At 39.1% G+C, this 12806-nt stretch overlaps 1 long non-coding RNA gene across 1 annotated transcript in view; it reads left to right on the top strand.

Moving 5' to 3' along the window:
- The window catches only part of LOC140529287 (uncharacterized), a 67810-nt gene extending 62088 nt beyond the window's left edge, over positions 1-5722 (top strand). Inside the window, exon 2 of the long non-coding RNA XR_011975481.1 lies at positions 1700-5722. This is a non-coding gene — a long non-coding RNA (uncharacterized lncRNA). The remainder of the gene's footprint in view (positions 1-1699) is intronic.
- Positions 5723-12806: the final 7084 nt, after the last annotated feature.

Here is a 12806-nt window from a genome sequence, read left to right as displayed (position 1 = left end):
CATACACATGTATATACACATGTATATGTATACACACAAATACACGTATGCATAAATATGCAAATATAGAACATTTTGTACTTCTCTTTTCAAAGAAAATGATGTCAAGTTAATGTTTTAAGTAGTCTTTTATTATTACTTTTTTCTTGTTGGTCAATGATCATAAATAGAATAAAGATTTCTTGTTACTCTTAGGAACTTGTTTTCATGTTCCTCATATTTAGAAATGAGAAGCTACCTACTGCAGCAGGAAAAGTCCAGAGTCAAATGACTCTGGTTTGAATCTTGGCTGTATTGCTTACTACCTGCATAATCCAGGTCTTGCCATTTCATTTCTCTGGGCCTCAGTTTCCTCATCTGTAAAATGAGAAGATTGGATTAGATGATCCCTAAGGTCCTTTCTGACTCTAAACCCTATGATCCCACTTCTGAATCTAACAAGGCTTCACCTCAGCAAACTCCTGTGCTTTTACTTTGTGCTTCTGAATCAAGGTCCCCCATTTGCTCCTGTGCTATGGTTTTCCTTTTTGATCTCCAGCATATAAATCCCAAGGGGAGGCAGATTAAAAAGTCAAGAAATGTCTATTAGACAGCTGCTCTGTATAGGAGTCTGCTAGGCTCTGAGGAAGGTACAGACTTTAGACAAGACATAGTTTATCTAAAGCCAAGAGTTTTGAAAATATTTTTTTTCAAAAAAGAAGAAATCAGTCAACATGCATTTAGGTAGATATTATGTGGCAAATGCTGTGCCGAGATGCTGGGTATACAAATACCAAAGTGAAATAATCGTTGCCTTCAAGGAATCTCCAAGCTATCTAAGAATTAATCAATCAACAGGTATTTATTAAACACCTACTCTGTGTTTGGTACTGTGCTAGTCACTGGCAATACCCTTGCAAAGAATGAGAGTCCCCAGTTACAAGAAGCTTGCATTCAAATGGGGGAGAAAACAAGTACATGTAAAAATATATGGGGCAAAGTAATAAAGTTAATTAATACAAATACTTGCTAGCATTTACATAGCACTTGAAGGTTTGCAAAGTGTTTTCCATGTTATCTGATTTGATTCTCACAACAGCCTTATAAATTAAGTGCTTTTCTAATCTTCATTTGGGGCAGCTAGGTGGTGCCTGGGTATAGAGTCAAGAAGACTCATCTTCATGAGTTCAAATCTGGCCTCAGATACTTACTAGCTGAGTGATTCTGGGCAAGTCACTCAACCCTGCTTGCCTCCGTTTCCTCATCTGTAAAATGAGCTGGAGAACGAAACAGCAGTGTCTTTGCCAAGGAAACCCCAAACGGGATCACAAAGAGCTGGATGTGACTGAAATAAGTGACTGAAAAACAAAAGTGAACTCCATTTAATGGATATAATGGGGTTTGGCACATGTCTAAACCATCTAAGGTGGCATCATTTACATGGAAGGTACTGAAGACCTGTTTCTGGGTGCCTGGAAGACTGGAGTTTGTGCATGGACATTCTGAGTTGGACCACCATGTGGTTGGGAGCAGTCTTCTTCCATTGGCTACATAGCCAGAACTGTGGGTAGCTTTAAAAGGACTTGACTCAGCAGTGGTGGGAGTTTTTGTTACTTTCCAGGCTGAGGATAAACGGCTCCTTCACTGACACCATGCAGCAAGGGGGAGACCTTAGAGGTTCTAGGCCTTTGACATTTTGATTTGTTCTTTTCTGTTGTAGGTGAAGTGAGCAAAGTCCCTGATCTGCCCCAGGAACACCAGCCCTGCAGATCTGACATCCAGGAATCTGGGCTGGAGCTTTCAGCTGGCTCAGCGGTGATGCTCTGAGGCTACTCCAGCCCGGAAGAGGCCAGCAGGACTGTCCTTGGACTTGAACTTGGTGGGACTAATGCCATGTAGTAACTGAAATAAAATGGGAGCCAAATCTACCTCCCACCCCACCTCCCACACTGAGCCCTCAATATGTTGGGGGAAGTGTTTGTATATTCATTCTTGCTATATCCTTGAAGTAAATATGCCTTTGTAAAAGTTAATCCGATTTTTAATGGTTAAATGCAACTGGAGTGCTAAGCACTGGGTCTCTAAAATATGGGGAGGGGAACACAATTGAAGGCGGCTTGAGTTAATGACAGAGAAAGAATATGTCCCCAAACCCTTCAAGGTACTGGACAAGTATCAGCCATATTGTACAGATAAAGAAACTGAAGCTGAAGGGTTAGGTTAAGTGACTTACTTGCCCAAGGTCACTCAGCTTAAGTGTCTGAGACCAGATCTGAACTCGGGTCTTCCTGCCTCCAAGTCTAACACACTATCCACTATGCCACTCACTGTACAAACCATTTATAGAGAGTACATTATATAATAGGGCAGCTAGGTGGGCAGTGGGTAGAACACCAAGCCTGGAGTCAGGAAGACCCGAGTTCAGATCTGGTCTCAGACACTTAAGTTGAGTGACCTTGGGCAAGTCACTTAACTCTGTCTGCCTCAGTTTCCTTAACTTTCCTTAACGACTTAACAACAACAATAATATATTGTATAAGTTCTTTTATAATACATAAATACAAGATCATTTGGGAAGGAGGACAGTAAATGGGAATCAGAAAAATCTTCATGCAGAAGATGGTGCTTGAGGTGCATTTCTTAAGAGAAGAAAAAGACTCCATGAGTCAGGGGTGAGGCAGGAACATATTCTGGGCATGGAGGACTTCCACTGCAAATGTTCAGGGATGGGAGATGAAGTATCCTGTGTTTGAATAAAGAAAAGGCCAGTGTGACTAGATTTGAGAGTGTAGGAAGGAGAATAATGCTCATGCAGCTGAACAACTAGGTTCAGGCCAACTAGGTTGGAACTTTAAAAGTTCCAACAGAAGTGTTTCTATTTTAGCCTAGAGGCTATGGGAAGTTGCTGTAATTGGTTGAGTATGGTGGTCTCATGCTTAGAACTGTACTTAAAAAAATTACATTGATAGCAGACTGTAAGATGGCTTGGAGTAGTAAGAGATTTGAGGCAAGGAGGTATAAAGTAGGAGGTTATTGTAATAATTTGGGGGCAGCTAGGTGGTGTAATGGATAAAGCACCAGTGCAGGAGTCAGGAGAACCTGAGTTCAAATCTCACCTCAGACACTTGGCACTCACTACCTGTGTGACCTTGGGCAAGTCACTTAACCCCAATTGCCTCATCCTGGGTCATCTCCAGTCATCCTGATGAATATCTGGTCACTGGATTTAGATGGCTCTGGAGGAGAAGTGAGGCTGGTGACCTGCACAGCCTTCACTCACTCAAAACAAAGTCAAGTGCAAGTCATGTCATTATGTCTCTGATGTCATGGTCTTCTTTGGCAACGAAGGATGAACACACCTTGTAATCGTCTAGGCAGGAGGTTATGAGGGCCTGAATTAAAGTGGTATCTTTATAAGTTGAGAAAATGTTGTCATTGTTACTATTCAGTCATTTTAATTGTATCTGACTCTTTATGACCCCATCTGGGGTTTACTTGGCAGAGATAGTAGAAATACTATTTTCTTCTCCAGTTGATTTTTACAGATGAGGAAATTGAGACAGATAAGGTTAAGTGACTTGCTCAGGGTCACACAGCTAGTAAGTGTCTGAGGCTGAATTTGAACTCAGGAAGATGAAACTTCCTGACTTAGAGTCTAGTATTCTGTCACCTAGCTTCCCTTAGAGAAAGGATTGGATGCAAAGAGATGCTGTGAAGGAAGAAACAAGATTTGATAACTAATTGGTTATATGGGATAAAAAAGAACCAGAAATCTAGGATAATGTCAAGATTGTAAATCCAGAAGACTGGAAGGATTGTTGTATCTTTAATAGAAATGGGGAAGTCTGGAAGGTTTGGGGGGAAAGATAATGAAGTATATTTTGTATATGTTGCGTTTAAGATGCCTCCAGAATATCCAATTTGAAATGTGCAAAGGCAATTTTTGATCCAGGATGGAAGTTTAGGGACAAGGGTAGGGCTGCATATAGAGATCTGGGAGTCATAGAGATAATAATTAAACCAATGGGAGCTGATGAGGTTACTGAGAGAGTATAGAGGGACTAGGATAAAAAATACCATCTTCCTACTACACTTGGGTTGGAGGAAACCAAGTAGTGCCACATTTAAGAAGATACTCTTGAGATATTCCAGTGTCTTCCTTCTTTATTTTGAATCTCTGAAGACAAATCTCCATCACACCAAAATAAGCTGCTTATTCTGTTAGAATACATACTTAATTTGGTCAATATGCCCTCTAGGAATTCTGGTAGTGGAATAAGACTAATCATTCTCACATACATTTTGCGTGATGAAGAAATTAGAGAACTAAAAAAAAAGAGAAAGTGTCATGTGAGGTTTGAGGAGGAAATTTGCTACTAGTGACTGGTGTGTGTCTGTGTGTGTGTGTGTGTGTGTGTGTGTGTGTGTGTGTGTGTGTGTGTGTGTGTGTGTGTGTGTGTGTAGATTCTGGAGGAAGTGGGATTTAAAGGAATGGTGAAATTGGTGAAGATGGGGACAAAAAATGTATTTCAGGCATAGGAAAGAACTGGAAAAAGAGCACAGAGATGTGAGTGCAAATTGTGTTTGGGGAATGGTGGGGTAGAGTGGGAAGGAACTTATTTTTCCAGTTTGGCTGGGCTGTAGAGTATATGCAAAGTCTAGAAAAGCGTAGCAGTCCCAAGTGGTGGAGGGTTTTAATTAAAGGCAAAAGAGATTGAATTTTACTTGGAAGCAATAAGGAGCTGTTGAGGATTGTTAACTGGAGGAGTCATGTGCTAGTCACATAGCTCATAAGTTTTAAAATCAGGACTCAAACTCAAGGAGGTTATGAGGGCCTGAATTAAAGTGGTATCTTTATAAGTTGAGAAAATGTTGTCATTGTTACTATTCAGTCATTCCAACCATTTCAGTCAAGTTTTCCTGACTCCAAAGGTGGTGCTTTTTCTTTTTTTTCTGCTCCATATCCTAGACAAATAGTCAAACTTTATTTAACAATCCAAATCACCTCTTCAAAATCAGACAAGGGAGGCTGCCCTTTAGCAACTTTAATTTGATTGTCAAATTCTTACAGGCTGGAGGTACTATGGACAAACCAAAGTTATGTCATGGAATATGAGGTATTGGTATAGTAGGAATGAAAAGAAAGACTTTCCATGGTCAGATAATATAGAAATTGTCATATGGACAGCTTACCCAGGAGAGGCTGAATTTAAAATCTTCATAGCTTTCAGTCAAGCAGTTGGATGTTTTGCCAAGATGATAATAAGCACTTTTCCAATAGCAGGGGAAAAATTGATCTTTCCTTATAAAATCATATCTTTTTGTTGATAATTACTTTTTTTGTTATAACTTTCAAGATGAAGCATTTACTCATATTATTATTGGTAATAAACTTATTGGATGCAAATTACTTTATCCAGTCTGCTCTAATCCAACCCAATCAGATCATTTGTTAAACACCTAACATCAGGTCACTGTGCAAAGGTATGCGCATACAAAGAAAAAATGAAAAACTTTCTTTGCCCTCAAAGAACTTACATTCTGTGGGGGGGAGGGGATAAAATATGTAATTTTATGAAAAATTCCTATATAAATGCTATTTTAGCTCAGACCCATGTAACCAAATGAATATTTTCAATCTTTTAATGTCTTATGTGACAAACTAACTTTGGTGATTAATTTGGTAAATTTATATTTGTAAACTATAGTTGAATAAAACTTTGACTTGAATTGTGCAATTAGAGATTTTTGACTGTGTTTTCTCTTGCTAAAATCAAGCCTCTAAAAGTACAATATTACATCATTTTAATCTAGATATGGTTGGATTTCAAAAATAATTTCCTATTTCTGGAGGATTTAACTATCTTGACTGATAAATCTGTATATAGTTTGTGCTGTGATAGCATCAATGACTTAGTTTTCTAAAGATTTGAAAAAGGAGTAGTTTATATCTTCCAGCCTTAATTAAAAGGATTTTTAGTTGGAGGCAGAAGCAATGCTTTGGACTGATTTTTGTACAGAACATCTTCAATTAAAACTATTTAAATATGCAAAAGTGTTCAATTAATCTGATCATTTTGGCCACACATCTTATGACGCTGGTTAGGACTCCATTCTGATTATGTTCTCATTGATGACATATATAAATCTATCTGGATAAAAGAGGAAATAATAAAACAGAATGACCAGATGACCTTCCCAAAGTCCCATACAATTTGATGAATCTAAGGCTGCTTTGTTCCCCTCTAAGGATAAAGCACCTCTTTTGACACAGCTAACAAAAAAAAAAAAAAACATATCCATAGACAGCCAACCATCCAAAATCTATATCAGATTAAACATTTCTTTCTTAAGCATCAAGTATTTGTAGAAATGCAGAAAAACACTAATAAAAACACGAACCGTTTTTGAACTTACGTTACTCATACGAAATATTTGTTTCTTTCATTCTCATGTAAAACCTTTAAGGTCACCTGTGTGGTTATTTGCATTCATTGTGCCATCGACAAATATAAATTAAGCCACCTGCAAGAAAAAGAACTTTAAATCTAGACAATGGGCAAAGACTGTACCCAAAGGACACATTCCTTCTAAATGAGGCTATAAAAACTAAACATGACCTAAGCATTCTTCTGCCCTCCAAAACTCCAGAGTAAACTCAACATGATGGTAAAGCCAAGAAAACATAGTACCTAGATGAAGGAAAAAGGGTGTTTCAGATATATCTTTAACCTGTAAGGACTGTATCATAAGCACCCTACTCTTCCAAACATCCTTTGGTTTGACTCCCATGGATAGAATGCCTGGCCAGATGAACCACTGGCCCAGTCCAATGAGATATTTCTTATGCGTCTTAGATATTATGTGAATAGAGATTTTTTTTTTTGTATTATACCTCTCAAGTATTATGTGCAGAAATTAAGACAAAGAAAAATAGTCAAATCTCATATGTAAAATGAATTGGCACCAAGAATGACAAAAATAGACAATAATTGGAGTAATAAAACTGCCACTTAACTAGAATAATAATATATTTAAAATCTAAACATTTTGATGTATAAGTTAGCATTATGGGACTTCTCCAGCCCCTCTCTTAATTAAATGCAGAAGAGGTGAGTTGGGGAATACCCCTGTGAGTTACTTTTTACAGCCAAGGGATATGGATAGGAGGTACAGTTAAAATTTGGACGACCAAGGTTATTCTGCATGTGTTGTGTTGCAGAGAGGCAACTACTAGTCTAGAAGACTTGGATTTCAGTCACAGCCTCTGAACTTATTACTTATTTAACACTGGGAAAATTACTTGTGTTTTCTGACCCTCTGTCTCTTCATCTATAAAACAAGGTTAATAATACCTGTATTACTTCACAGAGAGTGGCTGTGGAGGAGTTAAAGCACTTTGTTCCCCTCAGATCACTATATAAATGTGGGCTGTTATGATTATTTATTTATTACTGAATTCTCGTTTCTTTTTCTGAATTCTCACACATGGGATGTGTGAGGTTTAGGCAGTCACTTCTTTCTTTTGGAATTTCGGGAGATACGCAGGAGTTGTACTAGGCACCAGTATGCTATCGCTACATTTTTGGAGACAGGTGACCAAAGCTGATATGGAAAGAGCCCCTCAATTATTTTATATCTGTTGACTTTCCTTACAGAGATCTCTCGGAATCCCTAGATTTCTTCAAAGCTCAAACACATCAGAGGTCTTTTCTTCATCAGAGACCTGATCTTTCCAGCTTCTTGTGCCTCTAAACTAACTTTGTATTTTTTGTATTTACTTTATAAATATACTTATTATCTCTCCTAATGGAACATATGCTTTTTGGTGGCATGGATTTATTTTTGGTCATTTTGTTTGTCATTTTTCCAGTTTCCCCTCCTACCTTTCCAGTCTTCTTATACCTTACACCCTGCCATGTAATCTTCAATTCAGTAAAATTGGCCTCTTTGCTGTTCTACAAACAAAATACTCCATCTCGTGACTGTGGGTGTTCTCTCTGGCTGTCCCCCATGCCTGGATGCTCTCCCTCCTCCTCTCTGACTGCTGGCTTTCCTGGCTTCCTTTAAATCCCTTCTAAAATCCCACTTTCTGTGGGAAGCCTTTCTCAACCCCTTTTAATTCTAGTTGCCTTCTCTCTGTTAATTTACCTTGTATGTAGCTCATTTGTCATATTGTTTGCTTGTTGTCTCCCCTATTAAATGATGAGCTCCTTAAGGACAAGGACTCTTTTGTCTCTCTTTTTTTTTTTGGTATTCTCAGCATTTAGCACAGTGCCTGGCACATGGTAGGTGCTTAATAAATGCTTTTTGGCTATTGAATCTTATGTTCCCACTGTCTAGCACATAGTATTTAAAAAATTTTTGTTCATTCCTCTGGAAAGGAACTAAATTTCTTTGAATTCATAATACTTCAACAGGGCTATAGCCAAATCCAGGAAACTTCCCATATTCTCTCTCAGCAGACACATCAGAGGCAGGAAGAATTGCTGTGAATGGTGTTTTTGATTTGAACACTCATTATCTCTTCTGTATGACTTGAGAGGACCTGAAAGTATCTTGGCCCCCGTGACTTTTACTGCATGGTGGCAAACACCAAACTGCCAGAAACTTGCACTGAAGGCAGATTGTGCTGCTAAGTGAGTAGTTGCAAGCCTCAGATTTCAAAATGAGAGGCCAGCTCTCTGTGTGGATTATGAAAAGGAAAGCATTAATGGAGATAAATGGTCTTAAACATAGAATTTTAGAGCTGGAAGAGCACTTAGAGAGTATCAGGTCACCAATAAAAATTTCATCATGGTGTCTACTATTTTTGATAATAATCATGAATTTTGATCACTTACTTCTTTGTAAATTACCATTAAGTTCAAGTATGACTTAACACTCAGGTATGAGTTTTTATATGAAATGATTACCATCTTAGGTGCCATTTTGGTTTTATCTTTTCCCCAGGGCAGGAGGAAATGTGTGTTAGTCAGAGAATCAGTCAATCAGGCAGTCAATAAGCATTTGTTAAGTGCCTACTATGTGCCAGGCACTATTCTAAGCACTGGGCATACAAAGCAAGACAATCCCCAGTCTCAAGAAGCACATCATCAGATGAGGAGGGGAGGACAACGTTAACACATCTACATACAAACAAAATTGGAGATGGTCAAGAGAGAAAAGACAGTAGTATTAAGGGAGACCAGAAAAGGCTTCCTGTAGAAGATGGGATTTCAGTAGGGACTTAAGGGAAGCCAGGAAAGCCAAGAGGTGGAAAAAGGAGAGAGCGAGCATTCCAGTATAGGGGACAGCCAATGAAAACACCGAGTCTGGAGAGGGATTGTCTTGCCCCAGCAAAGGTGTACTCTTCCGTGTTTAACAACCAGCCCTCTGGGCAGGGCGGGGAGGGGCGGGGATTTGCATGAAACACTTTGAAGCTTAATCTGCAATATTAATGTTTTCTCTGTCTATTTCTGAGATGCAGACATTCAGATTTCTGAGGTACGAATGTTCACACAATAAGCTCTCATGAGCCTGTTAGAGCTGGTTTCACCATACCGCTATATGGGACAAGGAGGCTAGCGTCACTGGATCTCAGAGTATGTGGGGGAAGTAAAGTGTGAGAAGACCGGAAAGGTAGGAAGGAGTCAGGGTGTGAAAGGTTTTGAATGTGAAATAGAAGATTTTATATTTGACCCTGCAAGTGAGAGAAAAACCATTGAAATCTGCTGAATGTGCATGTGCATATGTGAGCATGTGCGTGTGTGTGTGTGTGTGTGTGTGTGTGTGTGTGTGTGTGTGTGTGTGTGTGAGAGAGAGAGAGAGAGAGAGAGTCAGATCTGAGTTTCTGAGTTTTAGGAATTTACTTAAGAAGAAATCTAAGTGAATTAGTATTCACGTATATGAACAATATAATAACATTTTTGCATTTTCATGTAACTAGCTTCCTCCTTTCCCCCCACTTTGGGGGGAAGAGAGCTAAAAAATTATCTTTTAAAAAAATTCTCAATACTCCAAGACACAGTGTTATTTCCTTTTAGCAAATGAGGAAAATTAATGTTAGAGATCCTATGCCAGGTGCTACAGTGGATAGAGTGGAGTGAGAAAGACTTGTCTTCCTGAGTTCAAATCTGGCCTCAGACACTTATTAGGTATGACCCTGGGCAAGCCACTTAACCCTCTTTGCCTCAGTTTCCTCATCTGTAAAATGATCTGGAGAAGGAAACAGCAAACTACTCCAGTATCTTTGCCAAGAATACTCCAAAGGAGGGCATGAAGAGCTGGACATGACTGAAATGACTGAGCAACAACACTTCAGAACCTCAAGCTCTGGATACCCCATGTCTGGACTCCCAAGTCAATGATTTTTCTGTTAGCTATACTAAGTCATTCCATGCAATAGCTTTAGACATAGAATCAATAAATATTTATGAAGTGCATCCTATGTGCTAAGCACTGTGCTAGGTTCTGTGAATACAAACATAAACACAAAGAGCATCGCTGTTCTCAAGGAGCTTACATTTCTAATGGGGGAAGACAAAGCATAAAAGGGAGCTTAAACCATGGGGGAAGGTTGGGACAAAGGTGCATGGAATGGGAATACTGGGAAAAAATGCCCTGTTGAGAGTTAGGAGTGCAGCTTGGAGAGGAATGAGGTGCTTGGAAGAACTAGCCAATGAGAGGGAGAGACCTCAGCAATGGAGGGTACTTCCAATGGGTGAAGTAATCCATTCATTCAGCAGTCAAGATTCCAGAGTTAAGGGGTTTCTGTGGCACAGTAGACAAAGTGGAAAGTGAGGAATTCAGACTGGAGAGGAACTAATAGGAATTCATTAGATCTCATTCTCTTCTCTCTCTGTACTTCACTTGGTGATCTCATCAGCTTCTATGGATTTAATTACTATCTCTATGTTGATTATTCTCAAATCTATCTATTCTGACCTAGCCTTTTTGTTAATCTCCAATCTTACATCTCCAACTGACCTTCAGATATCTCAAACTGAATGTCTATTAGACATCTTAAATTTAACACATACAAAATTAATTATCTTTCCATTAAGCCCTGCCCTACTCCTACCTTCCCTTTTCCTGTGGAGGCAACATCATCCCCCCAGTCCTTCATGCTCCCAACCTAAGAGTTATTCTGGATTCCTCACTGTCTCTCGCCCCATCCCCCCATGCCTCGCATGTCCATCCTGTTGCCAAGAACTGTCAATTTCACCTTTCTAACATCTTTTGAATATATCCCTTTCTCTCTTTTAATTATCAGCATCTTATCGCTTCACACTTGCAACAGCCTGCTGATGTATCTGCCTGCCTCAAGTCTCTCTCTACTCCAGTTCATTCTCCAGTCAGCCACTAAAGTGACTTTTCTAAAGTCTGATCATGTCACTCCCTTTCTCAATAAGCTCTAGTAGCTTACTGTCACCTCCAGGGTCAAATTCAAAATCCTCTGCTTGGTATTCAAACCCCTTCATAAGCTACCGCCCTTTCATTTTTTGTTTTACACCTTGCTACCCACCACATATTCATGGATCCAGTGACATTGGCTTCTTTGAGGTTCCACAAATAAGGTACTCCATCTCTCAGCTCCAGGCATTTTTTTATGGTTATCCCCTACACCTGGAATGTTCTCTCTTCATCTCTGCCTACTGCCTTCCCCGACTTCCTTTTAGTCTCAACTAAAATCTTACCTTCTACAGGAAGCCTTTCCCAACCTCTCAATTCTAATGCCTTCCCTCTATTAATTATTTCCTATTTATGTTGCACATAGCTTGTTTGCCCATATTTGTTTGCTTGTTGTCTCCACATTAGAGTGTGTCTTTTGCCTCCTTTTTGTATCTTTAGTACTTAACTCAGTACCTGGCACATTGTAAGTGTTTAATAAATTTTTATTGACTAACTGAAATATTCTACAACATTAGGTATCACCATCCAGCAATCACCCAGGTTCAATACTATATAGTCATTAATCCTTCCCTCTCCCTCAGAGTTCAATTCAATTGATTGCCAAGTCATATCAATTCTACCTTTATAACGTCTCTCACATTTATTCCTTTCTCACCATCACATTTGTTACTATCCTGGTTCAGGCTCTTATCACTTCTTCCTTGGACTATTGCAATAGCCTCTTACCTGGTCTTCCTGTTTCTAGTTTCTCTCCCTCACCTACGGATCCTCCCTTCACACAATTGTCAGCATAAGCTTCCTAAAACTTAGATGTGACCAAGTAATTTTTCTGTTCAAAAATTTCAATGGCCCCATGTTGTCTCAAAGGTAGAATATAAACTCTTTAGCTTGGCATTTAAAACTCTTCACAACTGACTATTCTGCCTTCCTTGATTTATGTATTCTACATTCCAGCCAAACTAGCCTGAGTCCACCTAGCTCAGCCCTTCACAGTCCCATTTCTATGTCTACTCCAAAGTGGTGTCCCAGGCTTAGAAGGCATGTCCTCATTACCTCTGCCTCTTAGAATCCTTTACTTCTTTCAAAACTCAGGTCATGTAACATCTTCTTTGGGAAACCTTTCCTGGTCCCCTACTTGTTAAAGGCTTGCTCTTTCCTCAAATTATCATGTATATCCTTACATATATACCCTAACATATACATATTATCCTTATCCATATACATATCCTTACATATATCCCCTAATAGAATATAAGCTTCTTGGAAGCAGGGACTGTTTATTAGTCTTGTTTTTCTATCTGAAGAACCTAGCAGAGTGTTTTGCACATACTAGGGACTTTGTAAATATTTGTGGGATTAAATTCAATACATTTTGCCTTTTGGTCAGTTGATTCTAGACTCACTGACTTGTATTCATTTTTGTGAGGCAGAAT

The sequence above is a fragment of the Notamacropus eugenii genome, chromosome 2 (assembly GCF_028372415.1).
Source record: "Notamacropus eugenii isolate mMacEug1 chromosome 2, mMacEug1.pri_v2, whole genome shotgun sequence".
Lineage (NCBI taxonomy): Eukaryota > Metazoa > Chordata > Mammalia > Diprotodontia > Macropodidae > Notamacropus > Notamacropus eugenii.
Note: the sequence above shows the minus strand (reverse complement) of the source record. Positions and strands in the feature narration are given on the sequence as shown.